The following is a 25453-nucleotide window of genomic DNA, read 5'->3' as shown; positions in this document are numbered from 1 at the left end:
CCTTTGCATCATCCTCTGCAGTGTCAACACTACAGTCAACACTAAGTTAGTGTAGAATGAGCCGAACCCACAAAGAAACAGCATGAGATGATAAGGTACAAAACAAGTATTCTTCTTTATTCCAAATAAAGGAACCCACGTCCTGTAGGACCTCTCTCCATCAGCCCCATACTCCAACTGGTGAAACTGGAGTTAGCAACCATGGAGAAGGAATGCAGAGATGGAGCTCACTACAAATATAAACAATACATGTTACATTGCAAGGTAACTGAAAAGACATGTTAAAATGTGCAGGAAAGAGGTGAAAGATTAACATTCTGTCACTAGATCATCTCCCTCCTTTTAATAAAAAAAAACCTCAAGAAATAAGTAGCAACAACTGAAGACAGGTACCTGTTCATAAGATGGTTCAATTATAACACAAATCAAGTCATATAAAAATCTTTAAATCTTGCAGGTAATGATGCATTACGTGAGACTCTACTAGAAAGTGCTGTCTCACCATGTCTGCTGGAAAGAGGGGCAACTGAATCAGGTGGAGCCTTAATGACCGCCTGTGTGTCATTGCCCCAGCTGCTGCTGCTGAGGAAGTTCAAGGCCCTCTTCCACCTGCAGGCTACCACCTGCACCTCATCCCTGGTGGCCAGTAGTAGGCCGCAGGTTTGTATCACCATCTGTATCTTATTGCATTGCCTTATTGTTATTTGGTGTCTGTGACTGCTGTTGTCCGTCTTCCCCCGGTGCCTGTACTTGGTCTGTGCCCTCTTTTCCTTCTGTTCCCCTCGCTGTCCCCGTGTTTCTCTGCCCGTTTTTGACTTCTGTACCCTTCGTTGCCCCGTGTTTCTCTGCCCGTTTTGCCTTCTGTTCCCTTCGTTGCTCCGTAATTTTGTGCCCGCTTTTGCTTTCTGTTCCCTTCGTTGCCCCGTAATTTTGTGCCCGCTTTTGCCTTCTGTTCCCTTCGTTGCCCCGTAATTCCCTTCATCGCCGCTCCCGCTCCAGCCGCTGCGTCCCCTGTGGTCCGCCCCCCTGACCGCCCATTCGCTGCCCCTGCCCTGCCTCCCGCCTCCCAGCTGCTCCTCCCTCCCACCTCCCCATATATGGCGGCCGCTGTGCGGAGGTGCGCAGCGGACTTGCAGCTGGCGCGTCAAAGGCACGCCTAAGGCAAGCCCATCTGCGCCTGGACCGCGCCCAGCACCAGAACCAGAACCCCTGGTCCCCACGCCCGCCACGACGACCGCCGCCACTACAATGCCAGAACACTCTACGCTCTCAACTCCGGACGGACCCACACCTGCTTCAAAGCCGCCCGAAATGCACACAGGGTCCCTTCACCTGCCAGAACTGCAGCTACACCAGCCTCAGAGCCGCCGAACCACCCGCCAAGAAAGGCCACAATCACCTCCGATGCATTCTACTGAACACCCGCTCCGCACGCAAACATGCCGTCGAGCTCTGGGACCTGCTCAACACTTCATCCCCGGACGTCGCCTTCCTGACAGAGACCTGGATGAACAACTCCTCCGCACCCGACATCGCCGTTGCCATCCCAGACGGCTACAAGATCACCAGCAGAGACCGCCCCAACGGAGTTGGGGGAGGAATCGCCATCGTCCACAAGAGCAGCATCAGGGTCTCGACCAGCACCAACGACACTCTCAGCACCGCCGAACACATGCATTTCCAGATCCACACAGACCCAAACTCCACCCTCAGAGGCACCCTCATCTACAGACCCCCCCAGACCCTGACTCCAGTTCAGCGACTCCATCGCCGACTTCATCAGCACGCAAGCCCTGATCTCCACTGACTACATCCTCCTCGAAGACCTGAACTTTCACCCTGAGAACAACAACGACAGCAACTCCACCACCTTGATCGATAACCTCGCCAACCTCGGACTGAAGCAACTCGTCACAACGCCTACACACTCCGCCGGCCACACGCTCGACCCCGTCTTCTCCTCAAGCTCCCACGTCTCCTTCAGCCACACCACCGAACTCCCCTGGACCGACCACCGCTGCATCCACTTCACCTTCCAGAAACCCACCACACACCACCGCACCCAACAGATCCCCTGCCGCTGCTAGAGCAAAATGACTGAAGACCAACTAAACGCAAATCTCGCTCTCAGCCCACCCACCGAACCCTCCAACACCGACGACGCTGCCCACAGCCTCAGACGCTGGATCGATGACTGCACCAACACCCTCGCCCCGCTGAAGAAACCCTCCTACAGAGACACCAGCAAGAGGGCCAGCTGGTTCACCCCAGAACTCCTAGACTCCAAGCGAGCCTGCTGGAAACTAAAGAAGAAATGGCACAGTGAGCAGACTCCAGACAGCCACGCAGCCAACAAGGACGCCATCCGCAACCACCATCACCTCATCAGGACTGCCAAGAGGACCTCCTTCAAAGACCACCTCAACAACAACGCACACAATAGCAAGGAGCTCTTCAACATCGTGAAGGAACTTTCCAACCCCAGCTCCAACACCAACGACATCCCACCGTCGCAAGCCCTGTGCGACTCCCTCACCACTTTATTCCACCGCAAGATAGCAGACATCCAAGACAGCTTCAACACCCAGACAGCCCCAACAGACATCAACACAATAGACTCTCCGCACACCATCGTCCACGACCCCCTACTAGTCTGGGCCAACGTGAGCCTCGATGACACCATCAAGACCATGAGCACAATCCACTCCGGCTCCCCGTCAGACCCATTCCGGCACCACATCTTCAACAAAGCCAGCAGCTCCATTGCACCCCATCTGCGCAACGTCATCAATCTCTCCTTCGAGACCGCGACCTTCCCAGAGAGCTGGAAACACGGCGAGATCAACGCCCTACTCAAAAAACCCAAGGCGGACCCAAGAGACCTCAAGAACTTCCAGCCCATCTCTCTGCTTCCGTTCCCGCCCAAGGTCATCGAGAAGATCGTCAACAGACAGCTAACCCGATACCTTGAAGAAAACAGAATCCTGGACCCTTCCCAGTCAGGGTTCCGCAGCAACCACAGCACCGAGACTGCCCTCTCCGCCGCCACCGATGACATCAGGACCCTGCTGGACAACGGTGAGACCGTGGCCCTCATCCTCCTGGACCTCTCCGCTGCCTTTCGACACCGTCTGCCACCACACACTATGCGCACGCCTCCACGCTGTAGGGATCCGAGACAACGCTCTGGAATGGATCACGTCCTTCCTCTCCGGCAGAACCCAGAGCGTCCACCTCCCCCATTCCGATCAGAAGCCTCTGAGATAATCTGCGGCGTACCCCAGGGATCTTCCCTCAGCCCGACACTGTTCAACATCTACATGGCCCCGCTCGCACAGGTTGCCCGACAGCACAACCTCAACAAAATCTCCTACACCGATGACACTCGACTGATCCTCTCCCTCACCAAGGACCCCATCACCGCCAAATCCAACCTTCACGAAGGAATGAAGGCCGTCGCTGACTGGATGAAGATCAGCCGACTGAAGCTGAACAGGGATAAGACGGAGGTCCTCATCCTCGGCTCCAACCCTTCAGCCTGGGACGACTCCTGGTGGCTGACGGCACTGGGGGCAGCCCGGACACCCACCGACCATGCACGCAACCTAGGAATCATCTGCGACTCAACGCTCTCCATGACTAAGCAAATCAACGCCGTCTTCTCCTCTTGCTTCAACACCCTCCGCATGCTCCGCAAGATCTACAGGTGGATCCCGACAGACACAAGAACAGTCACCCAGGCCCTCGTCAGCAGCAGACTCGACTACGGAAACACCATCTGCGCGGGAGCCCCGACCAAGCTCATCAAACGACTGCAACGCATCTAAAACGCCTCTGCACGACTGATCCTCGACGTACCACGCCACAGCCACATCACCCCCACCTGAGAAACCTGCACTGTCTCCCCCTCAACAAGAAATTATCCTTCAAGCTCCTCATCCACGCACACAAGGCACTCCACAAGACCGGCCCAGCCTACCTCAACAGACGACTTTCCTTCTACATCCCCAACCGCCAGCTCCGCTGACCTCTCACTCACCACCGTCCCTCGCATCCGAAGAACAACCACCAGCGGAAGATCCTTCTCCCACCTCGCGGCCAAGACCTGGAACACCCTCCCACTGAGCCTACAACAGACCCAAGACCTGGTGACCTTCAGGAGGCTACTCAAGACCTGGCTGTTTGACCAGTAGCGCCCCCCCCCAGCACCTTGAGACCCTCGTGGGTATGTAGTGCGCTCTATAAATGATTGATTGACTCCAGGTCCCTTACCTCGGTCAACCCTCCTTGCGAGATCACAGACTGACCAGACCCTGACATCATACTTACAGAAGGCTGATCAAGAGCACACTGTGTTATAAATCCCTCTTGACGAGACTGACAAAGGGTCGTTTCCATGGTGTGCGAAGTTAACCAAGTTTTTCCAGTATCTTGATTTCTATCAAGATTCTCTGTGTGTTTGCTTATTAGATTAGCTTGCTAGGGGTACGTTTCACTACTGCTCTCTTACTCCACCATCCCCTTCCATCAATTTGGAGTGAACCTTTAGCCACTCTGGCTTGTTTCTCCGTTCTTTACTCTGGGAGGAGTTTTTATCATCTCTAAATCACCAACCTGCAAATCTACAAACTTAACTCCATGCAAGTCATCTAAGTATTTCTTTTGAACCTCTTGTGCTTGAGATATTCTCAATTTGACAAGATTATTGTGCTCACACCAACAAGTTTTGTCTTTGGAAAGCATGTCTATGCACACTAAGTTAGTGTTGACTAAGCGAAAATTGTGCACTGCATGTATCATGATGCAAAGGAGAAAACTTTTCTGGGTTATGATGTAGTCTCTGGCTGTACTCTTTTCCCTGCCCAAACTGTTTTTCATGACCTCCTCTACCATTTATCACACATTCCTAATGTTCCTAATGTTAAAAATTGCAATCCAGCTCATTGATTACACTTTATCTGGCCCCAGCCGGAGATTACGGCTCGAGCCGGAGAGTACGGCCCAAGCCGGAGAGTACAGTCCGGGTGCAGAGAGTAGGGTCCGAGTGCGGAGAGTACAGTCAGAGTGCAGAGAGTACAGTCAGAGTGCAGAGAGTACGGTCAGAGTGCAGAGAGTACGCTCAGAGTGCAGAGAGTACGGTCAGAGTGCAGAGAGTACGGTCAGAGTGCAGAGAGTACGGTCAGAGTGCAGAGAGTACGGTCAGAGTGCAGAGAGTACGGTCAGAGTGCAGAGAGTACGGTCAGAGTGCAGAGAGTACGGTCAGAGTGCGTAGAGTACGGTCCGGGTGCGGAAATTCCGTCCCGAGTGCGGACGTTAAGTTAGGAGTCGTAAGTGCATTCTGTGAATACCAAAAATCGTAAGTGCCTTCTTTGAATTCCAAAAGTAGTAAGTTTAGGATTTTGTCTCAGATTAGTTCTGTGAATCGACCCCTAAGTTACTTTGGTGCAATACAAAGCAGAGTCAACAGTTAGAAGATTTTTCAGAAAAAGGCCACACCATGCAATCTTATGGGAAAAATGAAGTTAGAATTGCAGGTAGGTACAACGACTTTTGGGGGTTCAATTCTGTACGCAAGGTGCACCAACAGCGGCACAAGGGCGGCCGGGTGCAGAGTGCAGGTGTGGCTATGCAACTCAATAGAGACTAGGGTTACATCGGTTGGAGGCTGCTCACGGGCAGGTAAAGCGGCCTTGGAGGACAATCTTCCGGAGTTGAGGTAAGTACAATGGGGGGCTCAAGGCAGCGCTGCAACCACACCACCAGTGGCACAGGGGGGGCCAGGTGCAGGGTGCTCACACAGCATCGGGCGGCCAATGTGACCCTATGGAGATCGTTGGTTACTTCCAGTGGCGGCTCCTCCGCGTTATAATCATTTTAGTTTTCCTATTGCTGTCAGTAGCTCTCGGGCGGGGCTGGCCAGAGCAGGGAGAGGAGTCGTTTGCAAGCCCTAAATGAGCATGACTGTTTTGCTGGCCCTCTCGGGCCAGCCAAACAGTCATGCGCACTTTGCATCTCCCCCACCAGGCTGTAATGCACAGCCTAGTGAGGAACATGCCCAGCCTTCCATTCCCCATCTGAGCGCTGATCCATGGTGCTCAGACCAATCACAATGCTGCATTGCAACGTTGTGATTGGCTCTGGGAAGCCTGGGAGCTTCCTGTGCCGGACTGGAGACAGGAAGAAGCGGATGGAGGAGCCGCGACATCTGGCTGTTTTCAGGTGTTTTTTTCTTTCTTTTTTTGTGTGTCCCCCCACCCCGCTCTACCACCCAGGTTCTGTAGCAACCGCTACTGGTTACTTCAGCTTTGATGCTCTCCTGAACTTGGTCAGACTGCCGATAGATCTTGGTTTTGACAGGCAAGCTGTCCCCGGTGTCTGCTTCATGGGTACACCAGTGTGCCAGTCCAGGGGTTAAGGAGAAGGGCCCAGTAAACTGATGCAGGACATGCCTACAGGCAGCCTTCTGTTGGGCAGTGAGGGTTTCTGACTAGATAACTCCATCAACTGACCCATCTTTTGGACTGTAAGAGCGGCGGTCAGGGAGAGGTTCACTCTCTGTCTCCCTATCCTCATCTGTGACCAACAGAATGGACACATCAGCCTTGTCACAAAAAAGTTTCAGGAGGTTCACATGGATAACCCTTTTGGGGTGCCAGCTAGTTCCCAGCTCTAGCAAGTAGGTGACCGCACTTTTCTTTCCAGGGTAGGGTAAGTACCAGTCCATTTGTGCTGCAGGGCCCTTGGTGCCACAGGCTCCAAAACCCAAACCTTCTGCCCTGGATGGAACTCCACCAGTGCAGCCTTTTGGTCATAAAACAGCTTCTGGAGCTATTGGCTGGCGTCAAGGTTTTTGGATGCCTTTTCCATTTACTCTACTCTGGAGGCCTAGCACATCTTGTTTAGGTTCAAAGAGAGGCCTCTCCAAACCTTCTTTTACAAGAGCAAGTGATCCCCTCACAGGGTGCCCAAACAGAAATTCAAAGGGGGAAACCCTACTCCCTTCTGAGGCACTTACCTGTAAGCAAAAAGGCATGGCAGGGGGACATCTCATCTCCTTTTGAGTTTTTCAGGGAGCCCCATGATCATGCCTTTCAATGTCTTGTTGAATCTTTCAACAAGGCCATTGGTTTGTGGGTGGTAGTGAATTTGTAGTTCACTCCACACTCATCCCACATGTGTTTCAGGTTTGCAGACATGAAGTTGGTACCTTTGTTTGACACCACCTCCTTAGGAAACCTAACCCTGGTAAATCTACCAATAAGGGCTTTGGCTACTGCAGGGGCTGTAGTAGACCAAAGGGGAATTGCTTCAGAATACCTGGTAGCATGATCCAATACTACCAGAATGTCTTGGTTTGCTGATGCTGTGGGTTGCTCAGATGGACCCACTATGACCACATCAACCCTTTCAAAGGGAACCACAACCACTGATAGTGGAATTAAGAGGGTCTGTGGGTGTCCACCTGTTTTGCCACTGGCCTGACAGGTGACACAGGAGATGACAAACGCCTTCACTTTCTGGGACAGCTGGGTTCAGTAGAAATGGCTGACAAGCCTTTTTCAAGTTTTAGTCTGACCCAGGTGCCCAGCTAGGGATATGTGATTAAGAACTCTCTATACAGCTAAAGCACTACCACTCCCATAGTGACACTAGGGTTGGGTGTACAGGAGTCCTTTCTTTCTATAGGTCCTGTGGGAGCCACTGAGTTCTCTATTTTCCTGTGCAGCAGCTTGCTGTCGCAGGCTCTCAGGAGTGGGATAGACATGCTGTCCAAGGCCCAGCTGTTCCCTAGAGGGCCCCCCATGGTAACGTCTAAATTCCAAAGGCTCAGTACTCTCTGGGGCTGACAAGTCCTCTCCCTGTGGAGAGGGATCCTGAGCTCTTTCCTGGTTAGACGCTGGTTCAACAGTCTTCTTGCCTTTCCTCTTGGAATGTTGGGTCATCCTTTCAGGATCCAACACTTCATTTCTCTCCCTGTGTTCAAGTTTGTGCTCTTGTCTTCAAACACACCATCTCAGGTATTTGCAGCATGGCTGAATTGGTTTTCAGTTGTACCTCAGCCCATTCTGAGGTCTTAAGGTCATTTCCAAGCAGCCTAGCAGCTGGAAGTTTTAGAGAGACCACTACCTGCTTCAGGCCAGTAACCCCCCCAGCCTAATGTCACTATGGCCAAGAAATGGTCTGTTCTGACACTATCAGTGTTGGTGACTAGATAGGTTTTTCCAGTCAAGTAATGTCCTGGCGAAACCAGTGAATACCTCACCATGGTAACACTGACACCTGTATCCTTCAGGGCTTCTATTCTAGTCCCATTCACTAAGGGGTATTGAAAGTACTTCTTTAAGTTAGGGGGCCAGACAGCTAAAGTGGCCAACTCTCCCTCCCCTTCTGAAACTAGAGCTGTTTCAGTGTGGACCCTGATTTGCTCTGGGTACACTTCTGAATCCATTTGGAGATTTGCCACACCAGTGCTAACTGGTGGTGGACTGGGGCATCTTTGTTAGGACCAGAAGAATTTCCAGTTTGGTGTCCAATCTTCTTACAGGTACGACACCAGGCCTTTAGGGGAGCAAAGATTTTATCCTTTCACACACCAGTGGGCTCGGAAGACTTCTAGGACCCACCCTCCAGAACAGGTTCTTGGGGGCCTTTATAAGGCTCTTGGTTTTTGTCTTGGGGGGGGGGGGTCACCCCCTTTCCCCTAGGGAGGTTTGTAACCCTTTTCTTTTGGTCACCCCCAGTGGAAATATTTGGCACCCTAGCCTTGACCCAATGGTCTGTCTTATTTCCCATGTCTTGGGGAGAAATTAGACCTAGGTCCGCCAGATAATGATGCAACTTTTAATTTGTGCAATTACTTAACTTGTGTTCTTTCATCAACAGATTATGAAGCCCAACATAGTTCTGCGCATCACTTCCAGTTAACCAACCATCTTGTGTTTTTACTAAGCAGTCCATGAAGTCAACCCAGGATTGGCTTAGGGTTTTGTGAGCCCCCTGAATCTAATCATGTACTCCTCAGTTGTGAGTCTGAAGTCCTCAATCAGGATGCCCTTCATGAGGTCATAGAACTCAGCATCTCACCCAGTGAGCGTAAGAAGTCTGTCTCTGCAGTTACCAGAGAACAGTTCCCAAAGTAAGGCTCCCCACTGTGACTTCGTCACTTGCCTCATTCCACAGGCCCTCTCAAAGGGTGTGAACCATTTGGTGATGTCATCACCTTCCTCATTTTTGGGGACAATCCCTTTGGGGATTTTAGGGTCATATGAACTCTTTTTTCCCCAGGTTTGATATTGCTGTCACCATTGATGAGGGGGTAGGCCCATCTCTGCTCTCTCTATTTCTAAAGCCAGTAGCCTGGACTGTAGATCTAACCTTTTGGTCAACCTTGCTAGAAGAAGGATGTCCTCTTCACTGAGGCTGTCCTCTGTGCTCTCATTAGGACCTGACCCCTCTGTGTGGGTTCTAGGTGCTGTGAGTACTACTCTTGGAGTCAGGGGCTCAATGACCCTGTCCTCCCCATTTAGTGGGGCAGGTTGGGGGTTGTCCTCCACATCACTAACGCCCTCTTCTTATTTGGGATCTCCCCCCTCAGAAGGGTGGTCCCCGGAATATTCTGTCAAGACATGCTGGAGCTTGTTCTTGGTAGGATGGGACCCCATTGGAATCTCTTTAAGTTTGCATAGAGACCTTAACTCTGTTAGGGCGAGGTTGCGCTCCTCAACCATATTCTGTGCATTAGTCATTATGTTACTAAGAGTGGGGCTCTTTTTATCAGAGGTCAAAAACTTCTAAAATACTTTCTCCCCTAACTATAGTAAGTTTTAAACTTTTAACAATGCTGAAGGAACATAGCCAATGCCCTAGCAAGACTTTTACACATTTAGAAAAAAATTATAATTAAAAAATGAGTTGAACTAAAAGCAATTTTAGGATTGTAGTCGTGTGATCGGGTGTTGACCAAATGGTCCAACAAATGCAAAGTCATAGATCCCATGGACGTCTGGTTTCTCCTTACCAAACAGGTCTTGGTCGAGGGGGGTCTTGGTGCAGAGTCTGCAGGTGTCACGAAGGCTGGGAGACGTCACCCCTCAATGGATTTGGGCTCAAGACCACAGGGAACCTCTTCTGGACCGGTGGACCTCCTGGACTCTGGCCATGGGTGTCGGGTGCAGAGGTAGGTCTGGAAGGTGAGTCTTTATGCTTCCACAGAGTCTTGGGGTTCTTTTTGAAGACAGAGCCACTGTCTTCAGGAGTCTTGGACCTTTTCTGAATCTGATCATTCCTCCCAGGGGTTTTAAAGGTTGCTAGTCTTCAGACTGCAAGTCGTCCCGCTGCAGGGGTTTCTTGAAAGTGCAGGCAGGCGGGTAGGGCGGGGGGAAAGCAGTGGCCACCTGGATCTTCTTCTGCTGCGTCATCTTCTTCGCCAATCTTCTCAAGTTGTCAGAAACTGACAAGCTAGTTTCAGGGGTGCCCCTAAATACAGTATTTAGGGGCTTTACTGGAGTATCAAGGTAGTAGCCAATGGGCTGCTGACCTTAGGGTGACTACACCCTTAGTGTGCTCACCCAAGGTGGGGGAGTGAGCACAACCCCTGACCCTGATTGGGGGGTGCCTTCCATCTGCAAGATGGCGGGCACTGAAGAGTAGGCTTCACCTGGCCTCCCCTACCTGAGGGGTCGGTTTGGCAGAGGTGGGCATACCTTTTGTGCTGTCCTGATTTTCCCGCCTGTTTTCCCACTGAAAAGGGGGTGAAGACAGGAAGGGAGCACTGGAATCAGTGCAGGTGTATTATTATGAGATGTTTCATACCAAGCATCCCAGGATTCAGTAAAGCAATTATGGTGCTTGGAAACTCGTAATGACCAGTTTCCAGACCATATACTATGTATGGTTTAATTGTGCACTTATAATATCAAAAAAAGGCCTTAGATAAGATAGGGGCCTGTCTGCTCATGCAGATAGCTCCTCACATGAGGTATAGTGCACCAATTGTTAGGGTGACTTACCTAGGCCTCATGCAGTGCTAGGCATGCATGGCTTCCAGGGATGTGTGCCATGTCAACTCTTTCCTTTTAGCTGCACCAAAACACGCAGGCTGCAATGGCAGTGGTGCATGTTTGTAGTGAGAGGTCTATGAGAGTGGCATAATACATGCTGCAGCCTTCAGAGGCCTTTCCCTGGCTGCCATGCAGTTGGTACCATAGGTACCCCTTACAAGTGACTTCCAGGTAGGCCAGAGTTGTGCCAATTGTGGAAACAATGGTACTGGTTAAGGTAAGAACACAGGCCCTGGGAACCTGATTGGCAGGGATCTAGGACACACTCAGTCAGCAGCGCCCGCCACATAGAAAAAGTGGTGGAGAGAAGGTGAGGGGGAATGCGGGGTGAGCGCTGGAGGGAGAGCGCAGGGTAGGGTAGGGAGTTTAATAATTATAACAATTTAAAAAAGTTTAACTTACCTGCTGCCGGATGCCTCCTGCGTCACACCTCCATATTGGTTCTTCCTTGTCCCAGCAGACATTGGGACTACATCACAGAGAGCAACACGGGGATTGGCCTGAGAGGGTTGAAAAGATGCTCTGCTCAGGTCAGGGAGTCAGTGGGGTTTCTCCAGTCCAGCTGTTCAATACAGCTGGGTTAGAGAAACCTAAGTGCACATAGCACTCCTCCTCCCAACTCCCATGCCCCGACCCGCCCCTCCCTGCACACACTGGCTAAGCCCGCTGCTTAAAAATAAAATGATAATGAAATATTGTTTTATTTTTCATCTGCTGGCTCCGAGCCAGTAGGGCGAGGCAACTCCACCATTGCGGAGGAGCCGCCCCTGCACTCAGTCAAAGTGTATCAAGTATCTGGCAAAAAGCCAAGGGGTAACCTTGCAAAAAGGGTCACTTTCCTACAAAATACTTCATAAATACACAGAACTTCACTTTCAAATAGGCAGAAAATGAAACAGTGACAAGAGGAGAGGGTGATGGCAATAAGCCTCATTCTGAGCTGGCTCTTGCTGTGACTAAGTATCACACAGTTAAACATCTTATCTGAAAAACACACTAATGTCTCTTCTGTGATTCCTTTTGATAAGCTCTTGGCTAGACCTCTGTCATTTTAAGGATTTGGGGGGCCCTAGGCAAGATATATTTTGGGTGCCCTTGTTCAGAGCAACTTTGAATTTTATCATCCAAATTGCGATTACAAGCGCCACAATGCCACACAATATTGAATTGTATAAAAAAAGTTGAGATGGAGAAATAGACAAAATTGTTATACAAAATTCCTTCTCAAAGGGGGCCCTTGGAAAGTGTGGATCATGGGCAATTGCCCACTTTGCCCATGCCTTAAAATGCCTCTGTGCTAGACGCATTACCTACCTAAACATGAGCACCTTCGTTAACGTATCTATTGTGCAGAGGTATTAAAATGTCTGTATCCTTCCTACCCTGCTACTCCTCTCATCCAGGTAACATACATTTAAGCCCTTGTTTCCCTCATTAGATTTCTGGTGGAGTTCATGCTCCCTTTTAGTACATTTCTTCTCATGTCTCCCAAAACTATTGTTAGCTTTTTGAGGCTGTGACCATCAAAAGTAGACTTGCTATTTATGGTCAATACCGAATAATGATTTATATTCTAGAAACATAACAGAATGCAGAACTGTAATTTTAGCTGCATTATATATTAGTTGTCTCGTCTCCGACCACTCTACCTTTTTAAAATCCTGCCTTATTTTCAATGTCTTCTGTGTATACATTTTCGCTCATCTTCAAAGAGGTGTACATTCCATTCCAGTACTTCTGCAGCGACACTGCTAAAAGCACTGAAAAAATGTACTCAACTACTGATCAGTGTGGTACCATGTGAGCCACTCATCCAACAGCCTGAAGTTCATCAGCTTCTACTCTCATGGACATTTCCGATTCTAGTAATCCTTCCGTGGTATCTACATGTTGTGGATTAATTTTACAAACATGCTAAGAGTTGAAAAGGAAAGGGTATGCACCAGAATGTAGATGATGACTTGCCAATCAATTAGAAAAGAAATAAATCAGCAACAGAGGCAGTAGTGGTGGTGCGGGTCGAAGGTTTGTTTCTGATCAAGCGTTTGCTGCTACCTTGGAGGTTTGTACTACTGTAAATAATAGGCAACTGCTGTCCCATTCAGGGGCGATCATTTGGTTGGCGTCTAAGGTAGGGTTGTATTGGCTCCCGAGATGCTCAAAATACAAACAATATCACCTTAATTTCCTCACGTTACTTAAGCACTGTAAGCAGTGATTGCAGGATTCTTTACATAAATAAAGCTGGAAATAACTTTCTCCTTCCTATAGAGGAAGAGTACATCACCGATCTCTGCAATGTTTACAATACAGAAAGTGCAAGGTACAGAAACTGATGTTATTTAAAACAAAATTATAGCATGTTGGCTTTTATCATGAGGCTGGCAATCTGACATGCAATATCAACAGTCAGTTCTGGAAAGATTTTTTTTTTAAACCCAATGATGCACGATTCCGTGTCATAACATGGGATTGGTTCAGACGTAGGTGATAGTTCCACCTCTCTTCCAGCCTTCACCTTCAGGGTTTAACATTGATAGGTCTCGCCTAGGCAGAGCTTGCGCTATCTCTTTAAGACATGCTGTATTCAGATATGGACTTGAAGCTCTGTCCACCCTCGGCCATATTTTTCATTGGATTGTGTCATTGTCCTTTGTAAATGTTGGCTTCTGATTTCTTAATAGGCTTCTTAGTACCTCCTTTTACTTTGTTCTTAGCTTCCATGAGAATTGGCCCTCTTACATATGTCCTTGTTCAGGAGCATTCATTAGCAGTTCGCCAAACTATTTACTTAATTAATCTACACAGCATTTACTGGATACCAGCTTCAGCAATGGCTCATCAGATTGCATTCCAAGGGTATCTGTTTTTGCACTTCCCCCTCCCCTGTTATGTTTACTTTTTGGCCTGGCTTGTTTACTCTGAATTGCTACACCATGATTCTCGACACCATTTGTTTCAGATTCACCACTGCTTCAATTAATTTGTTAGGAGTTTAATTTTATATATTTTGATTTTTTTGCAGTGAACATGAAGAGACTCCTACTCAGTTCTCCAGACACAAGGTCAGCAGCTCTGTAAGCTACACCACATCGGTAGCTTTTTTAACTATCAAGAGCCGGGCAGCTCACAAGACAATCCAGTGTGTGCATAAGCCTCGCTATTGTCTTATCGTGGGCAGGGGCTGCTGCCTGCTGCAGTATCTGGTTTCTGCTACCTATTTCTGCCTCACTACGCTGCAGCGCCAGTCTTTCCTTGCCTGTCGGATTTAAAACCAGCAGCTCATGTTTTTTTTTTCACCCTTGGGGAGACTTCGCTTTGGTGGCATGGGGGGTAGCCAGCTGCGTGGACGTCTTTTCAAACCAGTTTCTGGCAGCTGGATGACTAGGGCTGTCTCGTCTGGCTTCATAATCCCTGCTGTGTAGCAGCCTTGTATCTTCTCACTAACCCTCCTCTGTATTACCGCATCTGGGATACAGCCATGTTCGGAACGGAATCTTCCTGCAAGTAACCGCACCGGCTCCTCAAGCCCCCCCCCCCTTTCAATCAGTTCTTTGTAATTTCTGCCCTTGATGCTTCTCGCACTGTTGTGGGAATTAAACACTGGGGCACTCTTCAGACCCCCCAGGATATTGCGGCATGGAATATGAAATTTAGCGGCACAAATATGGAAATTTAGCTGCATTTTTGCGTCACTTTATTTTACTTATAATCATTCATTTTCAGCCTGAAATCAATGGGAACTGTTTTAGCAGAGTATTCCACTTTGAAATAGGCATGTTTAAAGTGTCTGCAGCTCTACGGAAGCACAGCTCTAGTCCTAACCTCGTAGGAGGGAGCTGTATTTCTAAATGTAATTTTTTTAAGTAGACCTCTCTGAGTGGGGTCTAGTTTCCATGAGTTCATCCAAACCAATTTAGGACCCTCACCTAGCCTCAGAGGATTCTCCAAACCCAAACAGGAATCTTCTGATCCATGGCTCACATTCCTTCCTATGACTCCGTCCCAGTGTTCATCTGATTGTATTTCTTGCTTCTAAGTAAAGCGCCCTAAAGCTTCATAGTTAACAAGCCCTATATATAAAACTAAAGAATAAACCAAAAAAATTCCCATGGGTAAATACAAGCATGAACCACAATGCAGTATTGTCATATTATGCTGTGCATGTTTGAGTTACACAGTATTGTCATATGACGGTGTGCATGGCTGAGCTAATCAATATTGTTATATGATGGTGTGCGTGTTTGAGTTACGCAGTATTGACATATGACGGTGTGCGTGTTTGTGCAAAATCTCAAATCTGAGCATGTATGGCACAGCTTTGAATCCGAGCTGCAGTTTCTTTAATGTGGGCAGTCAATAAACATTTCAGAAAGATTTTTTACCAGTGAGGATCATTTGGGTACTAATTGAGTGCAAAACTGCAAATCCGTATGCGATTGACAGTGTTTTGAGCTAAATCAACTTCAAATTACATTTTCAGGTTGAATTTTTACTCTGAACTTTGGTGTAATGTTTTGAGTGTGTGATGCAGTTACACAATTTAAGCCATTTTGCAAGATTAATACGCGAGTTACGCCCACCCCTAAGGTGCCTGCCCATAGTACAGGAAACAGACGCGCTATCTTTACTTCATTATTTTATATGTCCCAGAGCCCTCCTGCTCCATCACTCTGTTGATAGGCACAGTCAGGGTGTCCTACTGAGAGCTCAGAAGGGTTCATCTCGGCCTGAAAGCTACGACAGGTAGTTTCACGTGGAACCACAAACTGAATAGACTGACCTGCAAAACAGAGCCTTAAAAACATCTCCTCCTAAAATATCAGCAACTCATGAACCTGCTTGCAAAAATGTCAATCTACTTCCATAGTTTTGAATCCAGACAAACTCACATCCCATCTATTTAAGTACTTTTCACACAACGGGCCCAGCTGGTGCTTGATAGTGGGTTTAGCGGCTTAATGGACACTTTGCATGCAGACATGAATTTATGGCAGATGCTTTCAACAGTGATGTTTTAAGTTTATGTTTTACAGTCTACACTATGCAGTTTCTGGGCCACATGTCAAAGGAATTAGCATTCTGAAGATCGTACGGGTGTAAATTTACTCATCTCCGGGATTCACAAAAACACTAATTTCCAACTACAGTGGGACACCAGACTTAGCTTTGCAAGCATTACCCCGGGAAAATATTTGTAGATTCCATTTTCTTGTGCAAAAATTTACACAATTTTCTCATGAGAGAACCTGCAGAAGCAGTGAAAATGCACTTGCTAATCATGGAAAACTGCTCTCCCTCCAATGCACCCAACTAATCTTCTTCCCTACTCCATTTTGTTTTTACAATTTTATATAGCGTGAGCGCGACCCGAAGGCTTTTGAGTGCTCTACATGGGCATCAGTTACATTACAGAAGGTGATATACATAAATAATTTGCCCAGAATCACATGACATTGTGCCGACGCCTAGACTTGAACTTGGTTTCCAGTTCCAAAATCGGCAGCTTTCGCCCTAATGCCATGTCTTCTCCCCCACTATGAAAAGGGAACACATTTCCCATTGACGTAAGCAAATCACCGATGAAGAGTGGGTTTACCAAAATGGAAATTTCAGGGAGAGTATATGAGGGGAAAACCAGTATTCTTTCAAAATACATATGAGCATTTGTATGTGTAAGTCTGTCCTACGCGCACATCACATCACCTCCCAGGATCACATTTTCGAAATTTCGCGGGCAGTTTTGTAAAAATCGCGGCAAAGTCCTGGAGGGTCTAACTCTTACACCACTGCAAGCGTATCCTCCCTTCTCCCATAGGCATCTCTGAGCAGCAGAAGTCACTCTGTGCTGTCAGCCTGCATTTGTGTAGAGGATAGTGGAAATGTACAGTCACTTGAATGCTACGATGGAGGCATGGGCGTCCATGGAGGGGGGGGGGGTCCAGGAGGGGCACTTGCCCCCCCCTGGAGCACCCCTCCTTGCCCCCCCTGCGGACGCCCATGCTTTTACGGACGCCTTTTGTCTGTAATTCTGGGCCCTCCAGGGAGCAGAGATGTTCCCTGCCAGAGGCCTCAACTCCCTGATGGGGCGCCTCGCACTCCTCTTCGCAGCCCCTCCCGCCCATTGTCATTCTGTCTGTGGCTTATTGCCACATTCAGAATGACAATGGCCAGTTTGAGCTGCTGCTACAGCATACTTCTCACCTTGAACCTCTAAAGCGCCCAAGCTCAAAATCACTGAGGAGCCGATCGGAAGGTAAAGCTGAAGTTTAAATATGACACACATGGTAGGAGAAGCAGAAGAGCACTGCGGGGTTAAACAAAGTCTCCTCTTGCAGTTGGGGCACACAGTGAAGGCAGTGGGGGTATCCTGGGGGGTTTCGGTACGGGAAAAAAATGCAAAAATGGGATCCGTGCAGTTGAAAGCATAATCTGTCCCTTCTGTCATACGAAGACGTGCATCTTCTAACAAATGTACCTGCTTGTGTTCCATAAATTGTGAGGTCTTGTTACTCTCCAGTGCCATTTCATTTTGTAGTGTGAAAGGAACGGACAACGCTTTATCTCGCCATTAAACTGTTAAAGGAATGTAAATCAATGTGTTGTTTTTATTGTCTGTAATGAAAGAGATAGAGAAATGTGTGTGCATGTCTGTCTGTATACAAGAGTAAACACAAACAGCTCCAATAAAAATACACGGGTCATTTAGAAAAATACCAGACTGACTTCAGGCAGCAGTAGAAAAGATTCGATCGTGCCAGTAAAGGTGAGCAGTAGGGGATGTGAAAGAACAGTAGTGTGTGCATGTTTGAGCTGTCCTGGGGGTTCCCACCCTTCACACCACCAATTATGAAAGATAGATCAGTAAAAGGATGGATTGATGAGTAAAAGGCTGGATGATGGGTGAGTAAATGGGTGGATGGATGAGAGAAATGATGGATGGATTGATGAATTAATAAGTGAAAGAGTGAATGGATGGATGGATGGATGACAATGGATGGATGGGTGGAAGAGTGGATGGATGAGTGAAAGGATGGCTTGGGTGAAAAGGTAAATGGTTGGATGGATGAGTGAATGGAATTCATGAGTGGAAGAGTGGGAGGATGAGTGAGAGGATGGATTGGGTCAAAGGGTGGATGGATGATGGATGAGTGAAAGGATGGATTGGGTGAAAGGATGGATGGTTGATGGATGGATAAGTGAAAGGGTGGCTGGATGGGTGAAAGGGTAAGTGGTTAGATGGAGGAGTGGATGGATGGGTGGAAGAGTGGATGGATGTGTGAAAGGATGGCTTGGGTGAAAGGGTAAATGGTTGGATGGATGAGTGAATAAATGGATGGATTGGTGGAAGAGTGGATGGATGCGTGAAAGGATGGATTCAGTGAAAGGGTGGATTGGTGATGGATGGATTGGGTGAAAGGGTGGATGGAGGGATGGATGAGTGAAATGATGGATGGAAGAATAGACGTTGGATAGGTTTGTAAATGGTTGAAAAGGTTTGGATATGGATGGGAGCACAGATGGAAGGGCAGAATGAATGGTGAAAGACTAAATGGTGGATGAAAAAATTAATAGATAACAGAAAGTACATTTGAAATGGTGGATGTCAGGGGTTTGACGGAAGGATGAATGGCTAGATCCTTGGACAAGAGAGCTCTTCTAGGGAGGGTTGTGATGCCTTACTTTGCTTTCTTGGTGCCATAAGAGCTTTAGTTCAAAGTGGGAGGTATTTCCATTTTCTGGCTACTCCCTTGCCTATGTATTACTATTCTGTATTTGCTCTGTGCTTATGTGTGGGATCCATACATCATGCATACAATATTTTGAGTGACACCCAACTGCTAATTGAATGTTACACTAGTAATTGTAAATGTTTGCATGCTTTGTTTTAGGTGTAAGGTTTTAGGGAGAGCCTCATAGTGCCATAAGCTGTGCTTGAGATGCATATTGTGTTTGTAACAATAGGCAAGGTGTCAAAAATAAACTATGTAACAGTGTTTTGACAGTGCCTTCTTTAAGAAAGCTGCAGGGAAAAGCACCTTTGTGACTTCCGTCAGCTAGTGCAACTCTCTGCGAAGCCCCCACAAGCAAAGTCAGATTCCATATTTTAAGTTCCACTTGTTGAAACACTCATAATGCGTTCCCTATAGTGGGTTCATCACAGCAATCCTCCCTTTAGTTCACCTATGCTTGCCGCGTTACATCTCAGAATGGCACTCGGATATGAGATGCTTGTAACAAATTCTAATCGAGCAGATCTTCCTGAGCACTTCTCTCACCATACATGTCTGCTCACGACCATGAGTTGTAAACAAAATGTCAGACTGGACAACCCAGTGCAGTAACCATATAAATAGATTATTATCATATGAAATACCTCAAAAAGACCTGCACAGTTGTACAAAGTTGTGCGCATACCAAAAAAACGTGAAGTGCACGATTGTTTCAACCCAAAATAAACTTATTTTGACTTGTACTTAAGTGGTTGTCTATTTACTTACTTTTATGCTATCACGCAACTTTCTCTGATGTGTCTGTAAAACGTACCTTTTGTTCCGAAGATTTGTCCTGAATTTTGACCTTCTGTCCTGAATTTTCGTCCTGAATTTTGACCCTTTGTCCTGAATTTTTACACTTACCGTCCTGAATTTGCAACCATGCCAGTTGGTCACCCTACATTAACTGGTGAGTTCACTTTGGGGTGCTGCGTTCACACATGACGTCACCAAAAGTAGAATTCACCCGAACGTGTCTGCAAAGCATTCACCAACGCATCCATGGTACTTACAATGTGAAACGCTCGGATGCGCAGATCTGGACAGGACTGAAGCCCAGAAGCATGACTGAAGCACGCACCTCCACTAGCAGGGAAAAGACACGCTACAAGCTGTGCAGGAACCATGAGTCTCCTTCCCCGCCACAAACGACCTGCTCAGTCCCCATTCCAGAACAGGGATTTCTCTGAAGTGACCCCTCAGTCAGGGCTTTAAATGGGCCGGGTCCCCAGGGTCGCAGAGGACGTTGCAACGGGTCCTTATCGGGCTCTAAGGACATGCCCTTTATTCTGACAAACACTGATCGATTTCTAAATAATGAATGTAAAACGGCAATCCATATCAGTGATTTAGTTCCTGTTTGACGTTTTACTTAATATTTCATTCCCTTTGAGTGTTAACGATTTCCCAGATGTTGTGTTTCTGTATTTTTTCCGTGTAGCATATTACGCTTGTAAAGCGCCTACTTTGATCTGAGCCCCCACCAGGTGCTAAGAACGAGCCATGGTTGAATGCTAAGCATCCGAGAATGTGATTTTTATGACCCATTCTGAGAGGCCCTGAACCAGCCCGCCTCTGAACGGTTTCAGCTACCCTCCCTGCCCCCGCCCATTGTTTTCTTTTAGACTGGTGCCACCGAGGTGATATCCTTGCCTGAAGGCAGGGATTTCACCTAAGCACTTGATGTGTTGTGAATGTGAGCAGGGGGTGGGAAGATGTGCACAGCAGGGGGAAAGGGATGGCCAGTGCAGGTGACGCTTTTCTTTTGTATAGGAATTTCTGTTGGCATCATAGCCCAGGGTTTGCTGTCTGTGCACTTGTATGGAATACACATCTATACAAGTTCACAGACAGCAAACCCTGGGCTATGACGCCAGCAGGAATTACTTTACAAAGGAAAAGTGGCACCTGCACTGCCATCTCTTTCCCCCTGCTGTCTGTGCACTTGTATGGAATACACATCCACGGCGCTGCTCACCAGATGAATGGTGAACAGGGCCATGGATATGTCTCTTTTTGCATCCAAGGGGACAGACGAAGAAGCAGGGGAGGCCCAGGCAAGGAGAAACCAGGAGACATTTGACCCACATCTATCTACACAGTGAGACCTTCGGGAGGGGCTGGATGCCAACACGACAGTGCTGCTGATCAGCCTGACTCCACTGAATAGTATCAGAAGAGCAGGCAGCAGTTTTTAAGTAAGTTTTCAGTGTGGGTATGGATTTTGGGGTGCCAGAGGGATAATTTTAGGGTTCAGGGTGGGTATAAGATTTGGGGTACCAGGAGGGTAATTTTAGGGTTCAGGGCAGGTATGGGTATTAAGGGGCCAGGGGGGTAATTTTAGGGCTCAGGGCAGGTATGAGTTTTGGGGGGCAGGGGTAGTTTTAGGGTGGTGTGGGTATGGGTTTTGGGGTGCCGGGGGATAATTTTAGGGTTCATGGTGGGTATGGGTTTTGGGGTACCAGGGGGTAATTTTAGGGTTCCTGGTGGGTATGGGTTTTGGGGTGCCAGGGGGTAATTTTAGGGTTCTAGGCGGGTTTGGGTGTTGGTGTGCCAGGGGGTAATTTTAGGGTTCAGTGTGGGTATGGGTTTGGGGGTGCCAGGGGGATACTTTTAGGGTTCAGGTGGGTATGGGTGTTGGGGTACCAGGGGGGATAATTTTAGGGTTCAGGGCGGGTATGGGTTTTACGGGCCGGGGGGTAATTTTAGGATTCAGGGAGGGTATGAGTTTTGGGGGGGCAGAGGTAATTTTAGGGTTCAGGGTGGGTATAGGTTTTGGGGTGTCAGGGGGATAATTTTAAGGTTCATGGTGTAGGAAGGTGGATATCTGACTATGGTTACCCCCAACGTTTTGCCTAGTGTCTAGCTGGTTTTTCGACTTAGTTGGCCTGAGATCCTGCCATTCAGGGTCTCAGGCTTTCTGCTCTCTCTTTAAAATGGACTCCATGTACCCTAGGTACATTCCCAATTGGTAAGGATCACCTTATTGGACCCTGTACAGTGTACCCTAGGTACCCAGGGCATAGGTGTACCCTAGGCCTCCCAGGGGCTGCAGCATGTATTATGCCACCCCTGGTCTGGCCTTCCAATCAGACACAACTGGCTGATCACTCAGCTGGGGCAAGGTCGTGTAATCACCCCTTGCTTAGATATAGTATACCTATATCTACCCTTAAAATAGACACATGTGTACCTATCAGCCACTCCTATGGCAGGCCTTAACAATCCTGGAGGCAGAGTGCTTGGTAACATGTGAGATGGTGCTCTAGCATGAGCTGAGCCTGTCTGCAGCTTTCGGAACCATGTCCTTATAGCTGTTCTATGATATAGCCTACATATACTCTTAAAGTGCCTTATAATCTTAAACGGTTATGGTAACTATGGTTTGGCTTTATCAAAACATGTCGTGTAAGGTGTCTAACACTCTGGAATAATACCCCCATACCATTTCTGGTGATGAGGATATTATTCCCCCCTTCTAGAGGGAGAGACATGTTAAAATCCTACTTTGCTGTGTAACTCTAACCCAAGCCTCAGCATCACAAAATGGATGCTGCTGCCACAGACACAAGTCTGACCTCCTGCTGCTGGGAGTGATCCCGGCAAGGGAGGCTTGGACAATAGGTTTCCTGCTTGGGGAGGTGCTAGCACCTCCCCAGACAGACTTTAGTGTATTGGGGCAGGGAGGGCTGAAAGGAATGAGACATGCCTGGGGCACACAAGGTGCTCCATGCATAGTCCAGTTCAAACCGGTGCTGGGGCACTCCAGCCCCAGTCCTGGCGTGAAACTGGACAAAGGGAAGGGGGTGTAACCACCCCCCTCCAGGTCCCACCCATAAGGCGTGACCTAGCAGGCAACCCAGCCCCCCAGATTAGTATAAGAGTGGTAGCTGGGCCCCAGGAGATTAGATTATCCTGAACCTGCAACTTGAACAGAAACTCTGGACCTTCGACATTCGACGAAAGAAGAAGACTGAAGAATCTCCCTTGTGGCCAAGGAGTGGCTACCCTGTGCAAACAGGCACCATCAAGAGACTACCCTTTGCTTTGCTGAAGTTCTACGAGGGACCGACTGCAGAGCCCGACCAGAGCCTTGACTTCCAGACTTCTCCGACCCTGATCCACATCCACAGCCGAGCTGAGATCCGTGGAGGCGACGAGAGACGTGGGACCGGCTACCTGGGAAAAGTGGCTAGTATCTTCCAGCGCAGCTTCTGAGGCACCCTCGAAGTTGTGCACCGGGGATTGAGAAGCCCCAACCCCAAGCACCATCTGCACCGAAGATCAGCCCCCCACACTCCACGAGTCCTGCGTGGGGCCCTTCTGCATTTTCCTGCTTGCCGCGCCTGTCCGGTTGCTTGCCCGTTGGCTAGTAGCCTTTGTGACGACGCACCCTGAAATCTTCACTGCTGGTTTGGCTCCTCCAGACTGGCTCCCGCTTCTTTGCAAAAGAGAAGCACCCCAGACCTTCCTGGTCTGCACCAGAAGCAAGTCCTCCGTTCTTCGTGGGTTCCGCTTGCCAAGGCTTGGTGAGTCCTAGTTCGACTTCGACGCCGCCGACAGCAAGAGCCTTCGTGGGACAGCTCGCCTCCTGGTCCTGGTCGTCCTCGACGTCTCCTGGTCCCCGTGGCTGCAGCGACAAGCTTCACCTTCACCTGCAATCTTCACGACATCACCTGGTTCCTTCCTGGTTCCACGTGGTCACTGGCTAGTGACCTTGACTCTGACCCTTCTGCTTACAGGTCTCCTCTCTTCTTGATCCCAGCCTTGGGATCCACCGTACACTCTTCACTGACTGCCTGTCAGCAACTTTCCTTCAGGCATCCATAGAAGTCCACGACGAAACCCGACGCAAGTTCACACCTATGCACCCGCAGCCCGTGAGCTAGGTAACTTGGGTACTTCGGTGCTCACAAGGGTAGTGACTATCCTAGGGTCTAGTTTCCGAGTCTCGACTCTCTAGCTGCTTCAGAAGTGTCCTTAAACTGTTTATTTCAGAATTGTACTATTTCTATCAACTATACGCATTACGCGTGAGTGTTTCCACTCTGCACCTGAATCCCGTGGGCCTCCCACTTCCTAACTGTTGCTAGTGTAGTGTAGCCCCAGCGATTCCCTAGGCCTAGGCCTATCCTATTTCCGTGACAGTGGTCCTTATACCACTTCTTTAGTATATGGTTTGCGTGGCCCCTAGGGCCTAACTGTATTACTTACCTGTGTGACTTAATGTATGCATAAATAAGACTGTGTTGTACTTACCTCTAATCTCATAAAGAGTGCTGAGTGTTTGACTAAAATAAATACACTTTATTTTATATATATATCTGTTGTGGTGTCCTTTCATTTGGTATTCAAGGGATTATATATGGTATCACAGCTGGCTTCACATGCCATTCAGAGTTTAGCCTAAGACTGCTCTTGTCCATGCTACCACTAGGATAGCTGGTCTATAAGGTTGACTTTACAACCAATCACCATAAGGGTTGTTTGGACTGATATAAGGTGTACACTAGAACTAGTGACATCATACATCAGGCCAACTTCTCACACATGGTGGATATGGGTTTTGGCGTACCAGGGGGGTAATTTTAGGGTTCAGGGTGGGTATGGGTTTTGGGGTGCAAGGGGGGGACATTTTAGGGTTCAGGGCGGGTATGGGTTTTGGGGTGCCAGGGGTACAATTTTAGGGGTCAAGGCGGGTATGGGTTATGGGGTGCTAGTTTTAGGGATCAGGGAATGTATGAGTTTTAAGGGGCAGGGGGTAATTTTAGGGTTCGTGTGTGCTCTAATTGTTGTCCAGTTTCAAATGCAGAATTCAACACTTTTTTTTCTCAGCTTGGCCTGAGCATTACCCGATCCTGATTGCCATTTTAGCCCCAACCCTATTCATTAACATTAGCCATGCCCCTTTATTTGCCAGGTTAGCCCCCGCCCTGGAAACATTTCTGCAGACGCCCATGGATGAGGGGATCACATCTGTCAGCAATACATTGAGGCCGGCTCAGTAAATATTTTTGCTGCCCAGACGATAATGAGTAGGCTGGAGGATTAGGCTGATTATGACGTGATAATCCGTTGCCATGATGGGGGAGGTGACGCATTACTTCCATATCATTTTTTTCCTCATGAATTAGAAGGCATCCTGCCAGGGACGTGACATAAAAAACACCAGCTCCTCTCGCTCATATAACACATTCATGAAAAATGTCAAACACTGAGTTGATGCAGTGTAGTGGGCCGTGTTTTTCAATTTTCTTTTGCAGTTTTATATTACGCAAACTCGACCCGAAGGTATCAGAGCGCTTTATTTGAGCACCAGTTGCATTACAGATGGACACATTCATTTTTAGGCATGGGGAGATTGTGATTTTAGAGGCTGGGAAAGGATTGGTAAGCACATCTTAGTGCTTATGACGTTTTGGCTGGCCGTCTCGGGCCGGTCCAAATGTCATGCGCACTTTGCATGTTCTCCACCCAGGCTGCATTACAGCCTGGGTGGAGAACATGCCCAGGGTCCCATTCCCACAGCGCTCAGACCAATCACAACACTGCATTGCAGCGTTGTGATTGGCTCAGGGGAGCCTGAGTGCTTCCTGCTTCCAGGAAAAGGACGGTGAG

At 48.3% G+C, this 25453-nt stretch overlaps 1 protein-coding gene across 1 annotated transcript in view; it reads right to left on the bottom strand.

The window, feature by feature from the left end:
- The window catches only part of LOC146785406 (uncharacterized), a 2064968-nt gene that overhangs the window by 253050 nt on the left and 1786465 nt on the right, over window positions 1–25453 (bottom strand). The gene's annotated exons all lie outside the window — the stretch shown is intronic.

Source organism: Triturus cristatus, chromosome 11 (assembly GCF_964204655.1).
Source record: "Triturus cristatus chromosome 11, aTriCri1.1, whole genome shotgun sequence".
Taxonomy (NCBI): Eukaryota; Metazoa; Chordata; class Amphibia; order Caudata; family Salamandridae; genus Triturus; species Triturus cristatus.
The sequence above is the reverse complement of the archived record's forward strand: the minus strand, read 5'-3'. Positions and strand labels throughout refer to the sequence as shown.